At 47.8% G+C, this 19,055-nt stretch overlaps 1 long non-coding RNA gene across 1 annotated transcript; it reads left to right on the forward strand.

Annotated features, from left to right (window-relative positions):
- Positions 1-1,094: 1,094 nt before the first annotated feature.
- LOC125512548 lies at positions 1,095-9,129 on the forward strand. The gene is made up of 2 exons (XR_007285417.1): positions 1,095-1,189; positions 8,822-9,129. It is a non-coding gene; the product is annotated as an uncharacterized LOC125512548 (long non-coding RNA).
- Positions 9,130-19,055: the final 9,926 nt, after the last annotated feature.

Raw genomic sequence — 19,055 nt, forward strand, 5'->3', positions numbered from 1 at the left:
ATTTAGGAATGGTGGGAGTAGTTACATTTATTTAGGAACGGAGGGAGTAGTTACATGCTACTGTTGATCGCTGTTTTAAGTTTATTTCCCTTAGTATTAAAGATATTTTTTTCACAATTTACTGTTATGTGAATCTTTCTTTTACAGTCCATTTACTCTGTCCACGTATGCCAGTATTTTCTGTATCCGGTAGTCGGTTTGTTTTGTTGCCAATATAGTGCAGTGTAAATTTGGGTTTTGAGGACTGTAAGTCAGTAATTGGTAATGATTAGAGTACTGAGATATTAGCCTCTGCTGTTTCTCTAGCCTATGTTCTCTGATCTTCTAGATCAGAGCACCATTTTCATGTAATTACAGTTCTTCTACTCATGTCTTGCAGTTTTCTGAAAATTTAAAGTTAGTGTAAGTCTAATATGTACTAAGTAGCTTGTAATTTGCACTAGTTGTACTCTATATCCACATCAGCAAGATCAAAGCACCCATTTTATGTAATTACAGTTCTGTTTGATCACGACTTACTGTACCTATCTTCTGGTTTTACAGTTTTCTAAAAAAATTCATTCCTTGCTAGCTCTAGTGTACTTATGATACATAGTTGTTTGTAATCTGTACTAGCTGAAGTCCTATATGACCTAACTTTGCTGCCCCTTTTGATATTTTTGGCGAAATCTTGTGGATTTGTAGAGGGAAAGGCAAGGCCCCTGAAGTCCCAATCCCTATGAACAATGCTAGATAAGCGTAGACAAAGCAAAATTGGGGGCGAGGAGGAGGGGATGATCTGCAGCTGGAAGGAGGAGGAGGAGGGGATGAAGTGCAGCAAACCACCACGGCGATTTGCTCTCTTCCTGACGCGACTGCAGCTGCAGGCTCAGATGCCACTGCTGCTGACGATTCTGCTTCACTGCCTGCACCTGCCGCCACGGTGCCGGTGGCTGCTCCTGCTTCCGGCGGAGTCGTCCCTTGCAAAAGTTGCAATGCTGCTCAGGCTCAGGCTCAGGCTTAGGCTCATGCTCATGTGTGGTGGGAGAAGACCTGCTCCTTCCTGCGTCAAGATGGGAATGGGAATACCATCACACAGCCCCTCCTCGCCTTCCGCTTCGTCTTCGTCGCCGGCAAACTGCAGATTCAGGAGGACCACCTCCACCTCAGCGGCCCTATCCCTGAATTCGGCGACCACAGCCACACCCAGGTAACAACTTCCCTACCCCTGTTTTTCGTAGACCAGCTCTGTTTTAGACTGAAACTGTATTGCAGATACGCACAGAAAAACTCACTATGTTTTCTGCTAATAAGTCATGAGGAATAAATATATGTTGGTTGGTTCTGATGCTTATTGGTTGACACTACTATCTAGTACTATTGCTGCTGCTGCTGATTAGTACATACTAGAGCAATAATAATACATCTGCAACCAAGAGTTGCATTGAAATGAAATGACCTGACAGTAAAGTGAAGGGTAAAGTAACTATACTGTTGCTAATGGATCAGCGAATCAAGTGGCGTCTAATCCTGTTATGTGTCTATGTATGTCTGCTGCATCATACCGTTGTACCTGTATGCTTTGCTTTGCTCGCTTGTGAATAACCTTTGCTGGGAATTACTTTTACTTGGTGCACAACCTTTGGTTGCTGCAAATTTGCAAATATCGTGCCCGCGTTGTGAATTCAGAACCTATAATAACATCACTGATTCATTCTGCACTAGTGTACTGTAGTAATTTAATCTGCCTAGTGAGTTTTTTTTTCGAGGGTACACCAAAGGCGTACCATAGCTTTATAGAAGGAGGAAAAATATGTACAAGAGAGATATGTAGCTAGTCACATGGTCACAAACCAACCAGGACATCGCCTCCACTCCAAACACAACACACTACGTGCTACTCAACTACGTGCTCCACTCCGGTCGCTCCGGCCTGCTTCCAAGCGATCAATTCATGGAATATGGCCTCCATCACGCCGAACATATCTAACGTGCCACTCCTACCAAAGACTCTCACATTCCTCTGCTTCCACAGTGACCAGCATATTAACATAACCACCGTGTCAAAGCCTTTCCTGCTTGTCTTGGCAATCCGCTTTCTCGCCTCGCACCACCATTCCGCCAGGTGGGACTGCACCGTGGGGCAAAGGTTAAGATCCACTCCGGTCCTGGTGAAGCAGAGAAACCACACATGCCTGGCAAACACGCATTGAAGCAAGATGTGGTCCACATTGTCTTCGTCCTGATCACAGAGGTAGCACGGGGAAGTTTGGTCTTGTAGCCCATGTCTAGTTCTCCTATCCGAAGTCCAAAGGCGATATTGCACTGCGAGCCACATGAAGATCCGACAGGACAGCGGCGCCCAACATTTCCAAATGGCCGCGAAAGGGCGGAACCAAATCCCACCCATGCAGAGCATCCTATAAGCCGATGCTGCAGAGTAGATGCCGGATTCATTCCATGCACAAAGAGGAGCATCTTCTAGCTCCGAGTCCAAGTGTACCTCCATCAGAAGCTCCCATAACCGGATGAACTGGGCAAGTGCGTCAGCGTCAAGGATCCCGATGATATCATCTGTCCAACCATGCGAGCACAGCCCCTCGCTGACGAGACGTTTGTTTGCCACCTGTGTCCTGACTCTGGCAGCCACCAAGGGTGCAATTTCCACAACTGTGCCTCCATTGAGCCATCTATCTCTCCAAAAAAGGGTGTGCTCTCCATCCCCAACACGCCATTGGACAAGACTCCGGAAAGCGAGCACCACCTGTTTATCCATGGTGAGGTTTAAACCCTACCAGGGCCTTGATGGATCCGTTCTCCTAAGCCACTCCCATCTAAGCCTCAGGGCGATGCCATGCTTGTGTAGATCAATGATGCCCAAGACTCGAGCTGCTTGGGGTGGCATACTCTCCTCCAAGAAACCACACATTTGCCACCGTTTACAGCTTCCGTACCAGCCCAGAAAAAAGTGCGGCACCCCTTATCTACTTGTTCCAGGGCCCACTTTGGCGCCTCCGCGACCATGAGGTGGTGCGTTGGCCTCGCTCTCATGACTTGATTTACCAGGACGAGACGTCCAGTCCTAGTGACAAGCCCACGCTGCCACCCATGCATGATATGGAGAGCCGCATCAACGATCGGCTGCCATTCATTTCGCTTGAGTTGCTTGATGCTTAACTGTAGACCCAAGTATTTGCACGGAAAGGAATCGATCTTCCAAGGTAGAGCATTCCTGACCAGCTCCACATCCTCCTCCTCGGACCTTATGAGAATTGCTGCTGACTTAGCATAGTTTACTTTCAATCCTGAAGCTACTCCAAAGATGCCAAGGAGGTCCTTCACAAATTGCAGCTCCGGTCTGGTCGGTCTAATGTAGAGAACCACATCATCCGCGTACAAGGAGAGCCTCTGCATCGGGGTACAGCTGATAATAGGGTTAAGGATCCCTTGGTCATGCGCTTTGATGACGAGAGAGGTTAGGACATCCATTGCGATGATGAAAAGCAGAGGGGAGGCAGGGTCCCCTTGCCGGAGCCCTTTGGCATGCATGAACTTTGCACCAGCACAACCGTTAACCAAGACTCTCGAGCTGGCAGTCGTGAGCAAGATGCCAATCCAAGATATCCATCTTTCTGAAAATCCTTTTGCCCTCAGCACCTCAAAGAGGAAGGGCCACGAAAGGGAGTCAAAAGCTTTAGAGATATCGAGCTTGAGCATTACTCCTTTGGCCTTCCGTTGATGCAACCTCCGGGCCATTTGCCTAACGAGCAGGAAATTGTCATGGATGCTTCTTCCCTTGATGAACGCCGATTGGTTTATGTGAACTAGCTCTCCCATCCGTGGACTAAGCCTATTTGCCAAGAGCTTGGAGGCAATCATCGGGAGACTATGCTAAAGACTTATGGGTCGGTAGTCAAGAGTGGTTAAAGCCTCCGGGGTTTTTGGAATCAAGGTGATCAGCGTTTGGCTCAGCCTGGCAAACCCGCATCCATTTCCAGTGAAGAGCTTGTGCAAAGCCGTGATGACGTCCACTTTTATGATCTCCCAGGCCTTCTGAAAGAAGAGGCCGATGAAGCCATCCGGACCTGGGGCTCGGTCCACCGGCACGTTCCTAATCACAGCCCATATCTCCTCGTCACTCAACAGAAGATCTTGATCCGACAGGTCAAGTCTAGCAATGTCAAGCTCGTCTAAATCCAGGGTGAACTCGCGAGCGACCTCCTTCCCGAGCAACTCCTTGTAGGTGTCATAAAATGTGCCCTCCTTTCCAGCTTGGTCCGTGACGATGCGTCCATCTACCAAGAGAGATGGAATATAATTCTTCATCCTCCTGCCATTCGCAACCAAATGAAGAGCTGCGCATTCGCATCCCCCTCCTGAAGCCAAGTGATACGCGATCTCTGCCGAGAGATCGTTCTCTCCAAAGATGCAAGGCCAAGTACAAGCTGTTTGAGCGATCTTCTGAGCCACCTCTCCTCGTCTGTGAGCACCCGGAGCTCCTGAGCACGATCGAATCTCAGAATGACAATGTTGGCCACTGCCAATTGCATCTTGATGTTGCCCACTCTCTTCTGGCCCCAAATCGCGAGTGTTTTTGCCATGTTTCTAAGGAGGATGTCTAGTCTCCTGAACGGGTCCGTGATTGTCTCATCACAAGTCCAAGCCTCCTGCACCACCTCCAAGAATCCATCCATCTTCACCCAAAACTTCTCAAAGCGAAATCGCCTCCACGGCCCCATTTGATCATCCAACGCCAAGAGAAGGGGACAATGATCAGAAATTGCCGTGGACAAAGCCTAGAGAAGGCAACCGGGGTGGTCGAGTTCCCAATCAATGGAGACAAAAGCACGATCTATCTTAGTCATCGTGGGGTTCTCGCGCTCATTACTCCACATGTAGCTGCGCCCATGTAAGAAGAGCTCTTTAAGAGCATTATCATCAATGAAGTTTTTGAACCGTCTCATCATGCGCCTATCGATCAGGGAGTTATTTTTATCTTGCGCGTGAAGTATTAAGTTGAAATCTCCAATAAGTAACCATGGCCTGGGGCACAAAGATCTACGCTCCGCCAAGTCATGCAGAAACTCAATTTTCTGCCCGTCTTCCTGAGGTCCATAAACCACAGTCAGCCACCAAGGTGGGCCCCCCACAGGTGACACGTAACTGGAAATGGAGTGGGTGTCGTTGACATGGTTAGACAACTGGACCCTGGATGAGTCCCAGGCAATGAAAATCCCACCCCTAGTGTCAGACGCTGGAAGGTAGGTGTAACCATCGAAATTGGGCCCCATACATTGCATAATGGTGAACTGATCCACCCTCTCCAGTTTGGTCTGCAGAATACAACAAATCGCCACGTGCAACGAGCTAACAAATTCACGTAAGGATTTCCTCCTAGCTGGCCCATTTAGGCCACGCACATTCCAACAAACTAACTCCATCCCTGCATATGACATGACAACGATAGTCTCCATGTCGACGAGCCCCTCTACAACTACACCATGATCAGTGCACCCATCTCCGAGTCGGCTCCTAGGTCTAAGGGTATCGCTTTGCCAAAAATGGCTACGATCGCTCGTAGCTGAGGTTCCTGGAGCGGTGAGTCGAAGACCGTGCGTAGCTGCTCTAGCGCGTCATCGGAGACCGCCAGATCGTCGCAAGCAAAACCCAGAGCCTTCAGAAGAACAGTTTCTGCTGCCGACGCCTTAGTCTTCATCTTCTGCCCGATAGTACGCCCAGACCTGGTGGCACGTCGCGGTGTGACAGGGTCCTGGCCAGAGCGGACTCCACTAAGCCCTTCAAATTCCTTGAGCAGCGGCGGGGGAAGGTTCTTCAGAAGTCCTGCACAGAAGGCCTTGATGTTGCCAATGGCAATGATCTCCTTGTTGGACAGAGGCATGGCCAAGGCTCCGGTAATTGCCCCATCCAGATGCGCCCTAGCGATTCCAAGCACCTCCTCGTGCATGCATGCATTGTACGTAGTCACCTCCGCACCAGGGCCCACGGGACCCGACTCCTGCATCGCCTCGGGATCCGATTGCCCCCCATCCTTGTCCTGTGGCGCGGGATCCACCTCAGGCGTGGCGTGCAAGGAATCCGAGACTGGCCACCTCTCACCTGCCACACGCAGCACCAACAGGCCGGGGTCCGCACGCTCCAGTGGCCCCACCTCCATGGTGGGTGCTGGCGCCTCATCCGTATGTACCGCCTCCCCTTGGCCCACCTCAGCCCTTGGCAGATCGCCGTTGGTCAGGGTCTGGGAATCTTCGCTCTGCCCCGCTGAGCGCGGCAAGACCAGCATGCGCTCCTCGGGATCCCCCGATCCTTCTGGATCAGCCCTGTTGTTTGTGATATGCTCCATGTCGGCTGGCTCAAGGGCAACTCGATCCTCCTGGCACGTGTCGTTCTTATCCTCCGGCACAGTTTGAATTAAAGGCAGCCGCGGGCCCGATGCCTGGTCAAAAAGCACCTGAGCGGCAGCCGGCTGCACCCTATCCTGCGCATGTGACCGCAAAGCAGGCCCCACCTGTCTGCTAGGCGCCAGCTCCACCTCCACCGGCCCAGACCTACCCGGCAAACTCCCAGCCGCCGTGGTAGCCGCAGCTGCGCCCGGCGTCACCGTGGCCGCCGGAACAGCAGTACGTGGCCGTGCGGCGACTGCTCCACCATCCGCCATGGGAGGGATGCGCCAGCTGGAAGGCCCGATGCGCCCCAGCAGAGCCTGCCTGTACGAGCCTCCATGGTGACCATTGAACGACTCGCGGTGATCGCGCTCTCCCCGCGCCCATGGCAGGGTTCTCCATTCTCCACGACCAGAGAAGTCGCCTGAGTCCTCCGGCAGGCCACTCTGGCCACTCCCATCGGAGCTAGGAGACCGCAACCAAGTGCCCGGCCCCTCGTGCTCCCTGATGCGCCCAATATGGATGAGCGTTTTGTATTCCAAGAGTTGCCGGGAGGTCGGCAGCCTCGTCGCCGGTCCCTCATCAACCTCTGGCTCTGGGACCCAAATCAGCTTGTCCGACGGCACCTCATCAGGGTCGACACACCAAGCGCGAACCTTGAACAGGGACAAGTCCTCCCTATTGGCTGTCTCCGGCGCAAGGCTTTCCACAAGACATGCCGTGCCTAGAAGATCCACCGCCGTTTCCCTGGTCCAAAGATGAGATGGAACTCCCTCGATCATGAGATCAACCTGCGTGCGCATCATCCTCGACACAGCCTGCGCTTGTCGCAGCCACGGATGGACAGAGAGCTTGAACGGCCCGGGATCGACAGAGCCCGCAGATAGAATCCTATTCCTCCAGATCGCTGAAGAGAAGACCACAAGAAAGTCATCCGGTTGGTACTTGTGCACCGAGAAGCAGTGGCGCGGGATGCTCAGCTCCTTCGCAATGGCCTCCGCGGCATCCAGGCACGACACCGGCGGTCACGGTCCGCCGACGTAAGCCACCACGACGAGCTTGAGCCGGGACTCAAGGTCGTCCATCTTCGGCGTTCGGCGAAGAATGCAGACACCTCCTACAGCAGCTTGCGGTGCCAGGCTAAGCCCCATAGATGCGTTGTCGGCCGGCACTGGCGAGGGCCTCTCCACCGGAGCGGTCTGCCGAGCGACCGGCGACAGCCTGTTCGCAGGCCCAGCCAGCAGCAGCTGCTGAGAGGAGCGCGCCACCTTGGCCATGGCCTCGCGCCGGAGATCTTCCTCAGAGCGAGGGCTCCGTGGCCTCTTGCACTCTGGCGAGATGTGGCCTTCGAGCCCGCAGCGGATGCACAGAGGCGGAAAAGTGCAGTCTTCCCTCCGGTGCCCCTCCCGGAAGCACTTGAAGCACGGGCCAAACAAATCAGCCAGAATTTCCCGCCTCGCCGGGGAGGATGAAGGCGAGCGCGAACGAGATCCAGATCTACCTGCAGTGGACTGCTTCTGCAGTGCTTTGCGCCGGCGCCACATGGCCTTGCGGGACGGACCAGGATGGCGCCAGGGCGCAGCTGGGCCCGCTGCCGGTACCGGCGCAGCGTCGCGAGCGGAGGCAGGAGCCCGGGCCAACTAGCCTGCAGATCCCGGCGACTCCGAAAGCCCCAGGCCCGACACAATAGGCTGCAGCCTGGGCGAGGCCGAGGAGGGGCTGCCGCCGCCAGAAGCCATGGTAGCACTCACTTAAGGGAGAAGGGGAGGGCGGGAAGGAAGGGGACGCTGGGGCCGGAGAGGCCGCCGGCGGGAGGAGGTGGACGCCGGGACCGGAGTGGCCGCCGGCGGAGGGGGGGGTATGCGGCTCCTACAAGGACCAACCCATCAAGACCCACATGCGTGTTTCCCCCTCTCTCGCCGCAACTGAAAACGATGCGTGCAAAGCTTAAAGGTGAGGCAGCATGCAATGCATGTGGAATCGTGTGCTTATGCTACTGATCTCCCTGCCTAGTGAGTTTGATGTCTATTAAGCTGTTACTTGCAACTGTTCAATTTTTTGAAAGAACAATGTTGTATTGAATATCTTACTAGAGAATTTAAGTTCTAGTTTGAATTGCTACTATTAATGATGAATGGTTGAGTTTTAAAACTTGAAGCAGAAACTACTTTCTCATGTGAAATTTCGTTAAATATATATTTTCCCGATAAGTGTATCTGTTGTCATCACCCATTTGTTGGAAAATATGTAATCTCATAAATTTCCTATTCTATATTTTTATCTTGTCGTCATCACCCATTTGTTGGGTTGTATAAGTGTATCTATTGTCCGGTTTTTCTATCATATTTCCTGATGTACTTCTACATATATATATATATATATATGTTGGTTGTAATCTGCTTGAACGATCCAGTACTTGATATTCCATTCTGTTCTTGTAGGTGAATGGAGCTTGTGTTGTTGGTAGAACTCCGTTGATGGCTTCTTCCTATGTTGAAGAGCATGTTCCATGGTATCCAAGAGTAGCTAGCATTACACTGGCAGAGCGTTTTATTTGTCGATCGCAATATTTATGATTGTGTGGAATATTGTATGGCTATCTACATGAAGTTTGAAGTTCGTGGGCATGCAATATTTGACAGTTAAACTGGTTGTTGTGATGTGAACGAGTGTATGGAGTTTCACATGTTCTGTTCTGTACAGAATATATTGTAATAAACCTATTTTGGTTGTTATTTGAAGATTTTCATATGATTCTCTCTTCTTTCTGTTTGATATATACTGCTTATTAATAATCTGTGAAAAGGTGATTTGGAACCACTGCCAGGAAAAATCTGTCAATTGGGACCCATTACTGGAGCTGACAAAAAACAGGAAATTAAAAAGAAATGGATCACAATTTCTTGAAAATAAAAAGGCCAAATGGTTGGGCCAGGCCCATGTAGCTAGAGAAAATAAACAGAAAAATATAAAGTAAAAAGGCTGAATTAATGGGCTTGGCCCATCTAAAACACCAAATTGGACCGGGCTGAATCTTATCAACGACCTTTTCAATTGGTCGCAATTTTGCCATGTCAGATTGCCACGTCGGATCTGACGTGGCCTGGGCAGACAGCCAGTGACCAAAACAAAAGGTCATGGGTTCCACGACCTTTTGTTTTGGTCGTAAACGTCTACGACCTTATCCCGAAGAAGGTCAATAATTTCAGTTTACGACCGCCGTCTTTTGACCTTCTATTTTTGGTCACAAAAAGGTCACAAATGAAAAACTATGACCTTTCAGCGACCAATATTGAGGGTCACAAGTTGACATATTTTTCTTGTAGTGATAATTCCCATGTGTCCTTGGGAGCGCTTTCCTTTATATAAGAGTTTGTCTAGGCTTGTCTTTTGCTACAAAAGGGATTGGGCCACCTTGCTGCACCTTGTTTACTTTTGTTACTTGTTACCCGTTATGAATTACCTTATCATAAAACTATCTGTTACCGATAATTCCAGTGCTTGCAGAGAATACCCTACTGAAAACTGCTTGTCATTTCCTTCTACTCCTCGTTGGGTTCGACACTCTTACTTATCGAAAGGACTATGATAGATCCCCTATACTTGTGGGTCATCAAGACTCTTTTCTGGCGCCGTTGCCGGGGAGTGAAGCACCTCTGATAGGTGGAATTTGGTAAGGAAAAATTTATATAGTGTGCTGAAATGTACTGTCACTTGTTACTATGGAAAATAATCCTTTGAGGGGCTTGTTCGGGGTATCTTCACCCCGACCAGTAGAGAAAAGAGTTGCTCCTCAACCTACTGAACCTACTGAAAATGTTTACTTTGAAATTTCTTCGGGTATGATAGAGAAACTGCTAGCTAATCCTTTTACAGGAGATGGAACATTACATCCCGATATGCACCTAATCTATGTGGATGAAGTTTGTGGATTATTTAAGCTTGCAGGTATGCCCGAGGATGTTATCAAGAAGAAGGTCTTCCCTTTATCTTTGAAGGGAAAGGCATTGACATGGTTTAGGCTATGTGATGATATTGGATCATGGAACTACAACCGATTGAAATTGGAATTTCATCAGAAGTTTTATCCTATGCATCTGGTTCATCGTGATCGCAATTATATATATAATTTTTGGCCTCGCGAAGGAGAAAGTATCGCTCAAGCTTGGGGGAGGCTTAAGTCAATTTTATATTCATGCCCCAATCATGATCTCTCAAGAGAAATTATTATTCAAAAGTTTTATGCTCGGCTTTCTCTCGATAATCGCTCCATGCTCGATACATGTACTAGTTCTTTTATGATGAAGACTATTGAATTCAGATGAGATTATTGGAAAGAATTAAACGCAACTCTGAAGATTGTGAACTAGACAAAGGTAAGGAGTCAGGTATAACACCTAAGTTTGATTGTGTTAAATCTTTTATGGATACTGATGCTTTTCGTGAATTTAGCACTAAATATGGACTTGACTCTGAGATAGTAGCTTCTTTCTGTGAATCATTTGCTACTCATGTTGATCTCCCTAAGGAGAAGTGATTTAAATATCATCCTCCCATTGAAGTAAAATTAGTTGAACCTATTAAAGTTGAAGAAAAGACTATCACTTATAATGTTCATCCTATAGTTCCTACCGCTTATATTGAGAAACCACCTTTCCCTGTTAGAATAAAGGATCATGCTAAAGCTTCAACTGTGGTTCGTAAGAGTAATTCTAGAACACCTACACCCTCTGAGCAAATTAAAGTTGAACCTAGTATTGCTATGGTTAAGGATCTCTTGGTCGATAATATTGATGGGCATGTTATTTACTTCTATGATGAAGCTGCTAGAATTGCTAGACCCAATACTAAAAATAAACATAGACCTGTTGTTGGCATGCCTGTTGTTTCTATTAAAATAGGAGATCACTGTTATCATGGCTTATGTGATATGGGTGCTAGTGTCAGTGCAATACCTTATACTTTATATTAAGAACTTATGCAAGATATTGCACCTGCTGAGATAGAAGATATTGATGTTACTATTAAGCTTGCCAATAGAGATACTATTTCACCAGTTGGTATTGTTAGAGATGTTGAAGTCTTGTGTGGGAAAATTAAATATCCTACTAATTTTCTTGTTCTTGCTTCCCCACAGGATGACTTTTGTCCCATTATATTTGGTAGACCCTTCTTGAATAGTGTTAATGCTAAGATAGACTGCGAAAAGGATATTGTTACTGTTGGTTTAGGGGATATGTCTCATGATTTTAATTTTGCTAAATTTCGTAGACAACCCCATGATAAAGAATTGCCTAGTAAAGATGAAATTATTGGTCTTGCTTCTATTGACATGCCTCCTAATGATCCTTTAGAACAATATTTGCTAGACCATAAAAATGATATGTTTATGAATGAAAGAAGGGAAATAGATGAAGTATTCTTTAAACATGGACCTATTTTGAAACACAACTTGCCTATTGAAATTTTAGGGGATCCTCCTCCACCCAAGGGTGATCCCTTGTTTGAGCTTAAACCATTACATGATACTCTTAAATATGCCTGTCTTGATGAAAAGAAGATATATCCTGTTATTATTAGTGCTAACCTTTCAGAGCAGGAAGAAGAGAAATTATTGAAAACTCTGAAGAAGCACCATGCTGCTATTGGGTACTCTTGATGATCTTAAGGGCATTAGTCCCACTCTATGCCAGCACAAAATAAAATTGGAGAAAGACGCTAAACCGGTTGTTGATCACCAACGACGGTTAAATCCTAAGATGAAAGAAGTGGTAAGAAATGAAACTAAAGCTTTTGGAGGCAGGTATAATTTATCCTGTTGCTGATAGTCAGTGGGTAAGTCATGTCCATTCTGTCCCTAAGAAGGGAGGTATTACTGTTGTTCCTAATGATAAAGATGAATTGGTCCCACAAAGAATTGTTACAGGTTATAGAATGGTAATTGACTTCCACAGATTAAATAAAGCTACTAGAAAAGATCATTACCCTTTACCTTTTATTGATCAAATGCTAGAAAGATTATCCAAACATACACATTTTTGCTTTCTAGACGGTTATTCTGGTTTCTCTCAAATACCTGTGTCAAAAGAGGATCAGGAAAAGACCACTTTTACTTGCCCTTTCGGTACCTTTGCTTATAGACGTATGGCTTTTGGTTTATGTAATTCACATGCTACCTTTCAAAGATGTATGACTACTATATTCTCTGAATTTTGTGAAAAGATTGTTGAGGTTTTCATGGATGATTTCTCCGTGTATGGAACTTCTTTTGATGATTGCTTAAGCAACCTTGATTGAGTTTTGCAGAGATGTGAAGAAACTAATCTTGTCTTGAATTGGGAGAAGTGCCACTTTATGGTTAATGAAGGTATTGTCTTGGGGCATAAAATTTCTGAAAGAGGTATTGAAGTTGATAAAGCTAAAGTTGATGCGAGTGAAAAGATGCCATGTCCTAAGGACATTAAAGGTATAAGAAGTTTCCTTGGTCATGCTAGTTTTTATAGGAGGTTCATTAAAGACTTCTCAAAAAATTTATAGGCCTCTGACTAATCTCTTAGAAAAAGATGTTCCTTTTGTCTTTGATGATGATTGTGTAGAAGCATTTGAAATACTTAAGAAAGCCTTGATTTCTGCACCTATTGTTCAGCCACCTGATTGGAATTTACCCTTTGAAATTATGTTATGCTAGTGATTATGCTCTAGGTGCTGTTCTAGGACAAAGAGTTGATAAGAAATTAAATGTTATCCAATATGCTAGTAAAACTCTAGACAGTGCCCAGAGAAATTATGCTACTACTGAAAAAGAATTTTAGCAGTTGTATTTGCTTGTGATAAGTTCAGACCTTATATTGTTGATTCTAAAGTAACTGTTCACACTGATCATGCTGCTATTAAATATCTTATGGAAAATAAATGTGCTAAACCTAGACTTATTAGATTGGTTCTCTTGCTACAAGAATTTGATTTGCATATTGTTGATAGAAAGGTAGCTAAGAACCCCGTTGTAGACAACTTATCTAGGTTAGAGAATGTTATTGATGACCCACTACCTATTGATGATAGCTGTCCTGATGAAATATTAGCTGTCATAAATGCTTCTCGTACTGCTCCATGGTATGCTGATTATGCTAATTACATTGTTGCTAAATTTATACCACCTAGTTTCACATACCAGCAAAAGAAATTTTTTTCTGTGATGTAAGACATTAATTCTGGGATGGCCCACACCTTTATAAAGAAGGAGTAGATGGTGTTATTAGATGTTGTGTACCTGAGCATGAACAGGAACATATCCTACGCAAGTGTCACTCCGAGGCTTATGGAGGACACCACGCTGGAGATAGAACTGCACATAAGGTATTGCAATCCGGTTTTTATTGGCCTACTCTTTTCAAAGATGCCTGTAAGTTCGTCTTGTCTTGTGATGAATGTCAAAGAATTGATTTAGTAGACGTCAAGAAATGCATATGAACTATTCACTTGTTATTGAACCATTTGATGTTTGGGGCTTTGATTATATGGGACCGTTTCCTTCCTCTAATGGGTATACACATATTTTAGTTGCTGTTGATTACGTTACTAAGTGGTAGAAGCTATTACAACTAGTAGTGCTGATCATAACAAATCTATTAAGATGCTTAAAGAAGTTATTTTTCCAAGGTTTGGAGTCCCTAGATACTTAATGACTGATGGTGGTTCACATTTTATTCATGGTGCTTTTCATAAACTGCTTGCTAAGTATGATGTTAATCATAGGATTGCATCTCCATACCACCAACAGTCTATTGGTCAAGTAGAACTAAGTAATAGAGAGATTAAATTAATTTTGCAAAAGACTATTAATAGATCTAGAAAGAATTGGTCCAAGAAACTTGATGATGCATTATGGGCCTATAGAACTGCATATAAAAATCCTATGGGTATGTCTTCGTATAAAATGGTTTATGGAAAAACATGTCACTTACCTCTCGAACTAGAACATAAGGCATATTGGGCCACTAAAGAGCTCAATTATGATTTCAAACTTTTCGGTGAGAAGAGACTATTTGACACTAGCTCACTTGATGAGTGGAGAACCCAGGTGTCGGTGTCAAAACCGGCGGATCTCGGGTAGGGGGTCCCGAACTGTGCGTCTAAGGCGGATGTTAACAGGAGGCAGGGAACACGATGTTTTACCCAGGTTCGGGCCCTCTTGATGGAGGTAAAACCCTACGTCCTGCTTGATTTATTCTTGATGATATGAGTATTACAAGAGTTGATCTACCACGAGATCGGAGAGGCTAAACCCTAGAAGCTAGCCTATGGTATGATTGTATGTTGTCCTATGGACTAAAACCCCTCCGGTTTATATAGACACCGGAGGGGGCTAGGGTTACACAAGGTCGGTTACAAAGGAGGAGATATACATATCCGTATTTCCTAGCTTGCCTTCCACGCCAAGTAGAGTCCCATCCGGACACGAGACGAAGTCTTCAATCTTGTATCTTCATAGTCTAACAGTCCGGCTGTCCGGAGACCCCCTAATCCAGGACTCCCTCAGTAGCCCCTGAACCAGGCTTCAATGATGATGAGTCCGGTGCGCAGTATTGTTTTCGGCATTGCAAGGCGGGTTCCTCCTCCGAATACACCACGGAAGAATTTGAATACAAGGATAGTGTCCGACCCTGCAAAATAAGTTCCACATACCACCATAGAGAGAATAATATTTCCACAAATCTTAATCTGCTGACAAGCTTTGGCAACATGACATCAGGCCATGGCTCGGTGATTATTCGAACCGTTTTTCCTCAACCAGCTCCACACATAACGCGAGGCGGTTTCTTGACACGTCTTGTCGAAGCAGAGATCGTGTTCCCCTAATTACGGGATTCTCATCAATACGGTCATGGGTAACCCAACCGTGCCTAGGACTCCTAGATTTTAGGCAAGTCCCGAACGGCCACTAGGAGGACGCTTGATATTCACCCTCTTTATAAAGGGACAAGGCTTTTACTTTTTTCCCTCCCGTGCTCAATCGAATCCTTCCCCTGCCTCGAGTTCTAACACCCAAGCCCAGGTCAGGTGCTTCGGACCTTTAATCATGTTCGGATCTAGCCTTCAAGGCCGGTGGATGCCCTCCTCCGTTTCGGAAGAGGATATCAAGAAGTTGAGGGAGGCCAGATACCTGACCGCCGAGGTTTCGCATCGGCTGCCTGCCCGAGGGCAGGTCGTCCCTACTCCTGAACCCAATGAGAACGTTGTGTTCGTCTCCCACTTCCTCCGAGGTCTAGGCCTCACTCTGGATCCCTTCGTTAGGGGTTTGATGTTCTATTACGGGCTAGATTTCCATGATCTTGCCCCAGACTCCTTTCTCCACATCTCGACATTCATTGTCGTATGTGAGGCCTTCCTTCGCATTACCCCTCACTTCGGTCTGTGGCTCAAGACCTTTGACGTGAAGCCGAAGATGGTCGAGGGGCAGCATGTAGCGTGCGGTAGTGGTTTATGGCAGACGTGAATAAGCAAGATCGCTGGAGCTCCATGGCCAAAGGGTTCCTTTCCAGAGGTGTCCGGATTATGGCAACGGTAGTGGTTTTACATCACAGCTCCCAGAAGAGCCAAGTGGGTGGCTGCCCCTGCTTTCCGCTCGGGCCCTCCACCACAACTGATGTCATGGATTAGCAGAGGGCTGAGCTGGGGTCCAGCCAAGGACGTGCCTATACTGCAGAGCCGCATTCAAGATCTCTTTGAAGGAGATTTCAGTCTGGTTATGGTGATGCAAGTTATGCTGGTTCATCGAGTCCAACCTTGCAAACGCCGGCCCCTCCGCATGTGGAAGTTCAACCCAGAAGGACCGCACACTATTCAGAATTTCCTCGGCCTGACGCACGAGGAGATGTATAAATCATTCTTCGGACCCCAAATAGAGTGTCCGGATACTACCGAGGACGTGGGCCTGAGCAGCAACCGCACCGCCGACCAAGTAAGTAATCCTCTAGCCGAACACTCCGTCTTTCATTTATCATGATGTCATTCTGAGAAATCGCTCTTTGACCAGAACTGGCTAACAAAGACGAAGATGATTCGGTGTTCGGCCCCCCTTCCTGAGGGTTTGGACAATCCGGTACTGGAAAAGATGCTCGAGCTAGCACCTTGCCCGGAGCCCTCAAAGGAAGATAAAGGGGGGAATACTGAGGGCGAAAGCATGCCCCCATCGCTACCAATTCCGACCGAGGGAATGAGCGCCTCCATGAAGGAGGATAACCAAGGGGAAGAATCTGACCTTCTCTTGCTTCGGGGAAGGAAGAGGACTACCTCTGAAGATCCGGAAACCAAGGTTTCCAAACGGGAGAAGAAATCTCCACCAGTGGGTCCTGCCTTGGAGGGTGCTCTTGTCGCACAAAGTCCGCACGAGGATCAGCCCTCTAACGAGCTGTAAGTAGTCAAAAAGTACTTTAGTAGTGAAGATATACAACCTTACCTCTTGTAACGCCCCAAGACCGGAGCTTCAGTTGCCTTCCAGGGTTCCCGGGTTTCTCTGTGTGTTTCATCTTTGCTTGCTCCTTTTATTTTTGCATTGCATCATGTCATCATGCCATCATGTCATTAATTTTTGCAACTCTTCTAAATAAACCGTATGGATCTTCGAACTGTTTAAATTGAGGGAAATGCACATGGTGACTTCTCTTTAAAACATATTCTAAGTCTCCTACTATTATTAGGGAGCTATATGTAAATATTCCATTAACTTTGGGATCACCATAACACACTTGCAATTTAATTCCATGCCTCTTATGCTTCAAGTTGCACCTCAAACTTTGCCCATTATTTCTTTCATCGCTTTTCCGGAGCTCCACCAAAAATCCGAACATTTTTGGATACTCCTAAAAACCTGTCCTAGTTCAACCTTTTGAATTAAATTCAATTGGATTTGAATTTAAATCTTTCTATCATGGCCTTTTCTATTTTCTCGGAACAAGCATATTTTTGCGAGTCCGGGAAAATATTCCGTGTGCCCAAATCCTCCCTCTAATCCTTTCTTTTCTCTCCTTTCTTTCTTTGCGGTTTTCTGATTTCTAGAAGGTTTTTTTTAAAAAGAGTCTTAAGGGAGAAGAGAGACCCAGGCCTCTCTAGGCCCAATCCTCCACCCAACCGGGCCTCCCGCGCCGGCCCACCTAGGCCCAGCCGCAGCCCACACCCCTCCTAACCCTAGCGCTGAGCGAACCCTCCTCTCTCTACCTGCGTTCGATTCCCCTCTCCCTCTCGTCTTTCGCTCTAGCGCCGCCAGAGAGAGGAACGACCCCTCTCCCGATCCCATCTCACTCCCTCGCCTCCCTCGCCTCCCACGCACGTGCTCGCAGAGGCAGGAGCCGATCCCCTCGCTCTTTCCTCCCCTCGTCTCCCTCTCCTCTCTTCCACGTCGAACCAGGGGAGGAGCCCCAGCGCTCAGTCCTCTCCAAGCCGTCAGTGACGACCGAGCCTCTCCCGGCGCGCCCCTGCATCGGTCCCTGCCGTGCCCCTGCATCGCGCCGACGACCATGCGCTGCCGTCCCCGCGCCCTGCTGCCTACTGGAGTGTCACGCCGTCGCCGTTCGTCTTCAACCGTGGGAGCGCAGTCCTCCTCCAACTCCGTCCCCTGGCTGCCTCTGTCTGCATCGAGCAGCAGTAGCTCGTTGCTCAGCGCCATGGCACCCGCGCCCTCAAGCTCCTTCGCCAGCTTCGCCTTCCGCGCCACCATCGCCGTGCCCGCTCCGTGCTTAGCCAGCGAATGACGTCGCCGCCGGCGTGCTCTGCCAGGATCCGGTGGATCGTGGTTTCCCCTGCGGCTCTGCCGCCCCGCCACGTTCTCGGAGCCGCGGCGCCCTGCTTGCGTCAAGCCGTTGCAGTCTCGCCGCGCTGCACCCCTACCTTGTCTCGCTACATGGATCCGCGAGCCAGCACCAAGTCCAGCTTCGCCCGTTGACTGTTTCAACCTTCCGCATGGGCCCTGCGTCGCCTCTGCGAGCCCTGTACTGCTGCATGCATCCGCCAAGTACATGGATACGCCGAGTCCTCTCCTAATGTGTGTACGACTACTGAAGATGAAGCACCGAAGTCCTAGGATACGCCAAGTTCGACTACCACAAACATGTACATCTACCGACGCCAAGATCGGGACCACCAAGTACCCCTTCGGATGCGCCAAGTTCGTCTACACAAAAACGCCAAGTACCACTCATGTCGGCAAGACCCGCAAGTCGGACCCCGAACGATCGATGTCTCGTGGACCGTGTACAACTACCGTCGCCCCAAAGATGTTGGAGTCATCAAGTACCTCTCCGAATGAACGTGAACAACTACCGTCGCGAGAACGCCTACTTCCTTTGTCGAACTCGAACCACTCCGTAAATGCACCTTTGGAAGGTATAACCGCCGAAATGATGCCCGTGGAACATATGCATGTGATGTATTATATGAGATGCCCATGTTTGCACCATGGTCGAGTCGCTGCTTGCTCGGCCCTCCTCGTTTGCCGCTAACCCGTGGGAACCCGGTTACCGGGATCACCCCACCATCTTGTTTTACTCGCTCACACCCACTTCCTTTTGCACCGGTATCCGCGTGAGCTACCGGATCATCGGAATGTTGCCGTGGCATCATTTCCGTTTCATCGCCGTGACACCCCTTTGTTTCTACCACGGTGACAAATGCTCTCAT

Source organism: Triticum urartu, chromosome 6 (genome assembly GCF_003073215.2).
Source record: "Triticum urartu cultivar G1812 chromosome 6, Tu2.1, whole genome shotgun sequence".
In the NCBI taxonomy this organism is placed as follows: Eukaryota; Viridiplantae; Streptophyta; class Magnoliopsida; order Poales; family Poaceae; genus Triticum; species Triticum urartu.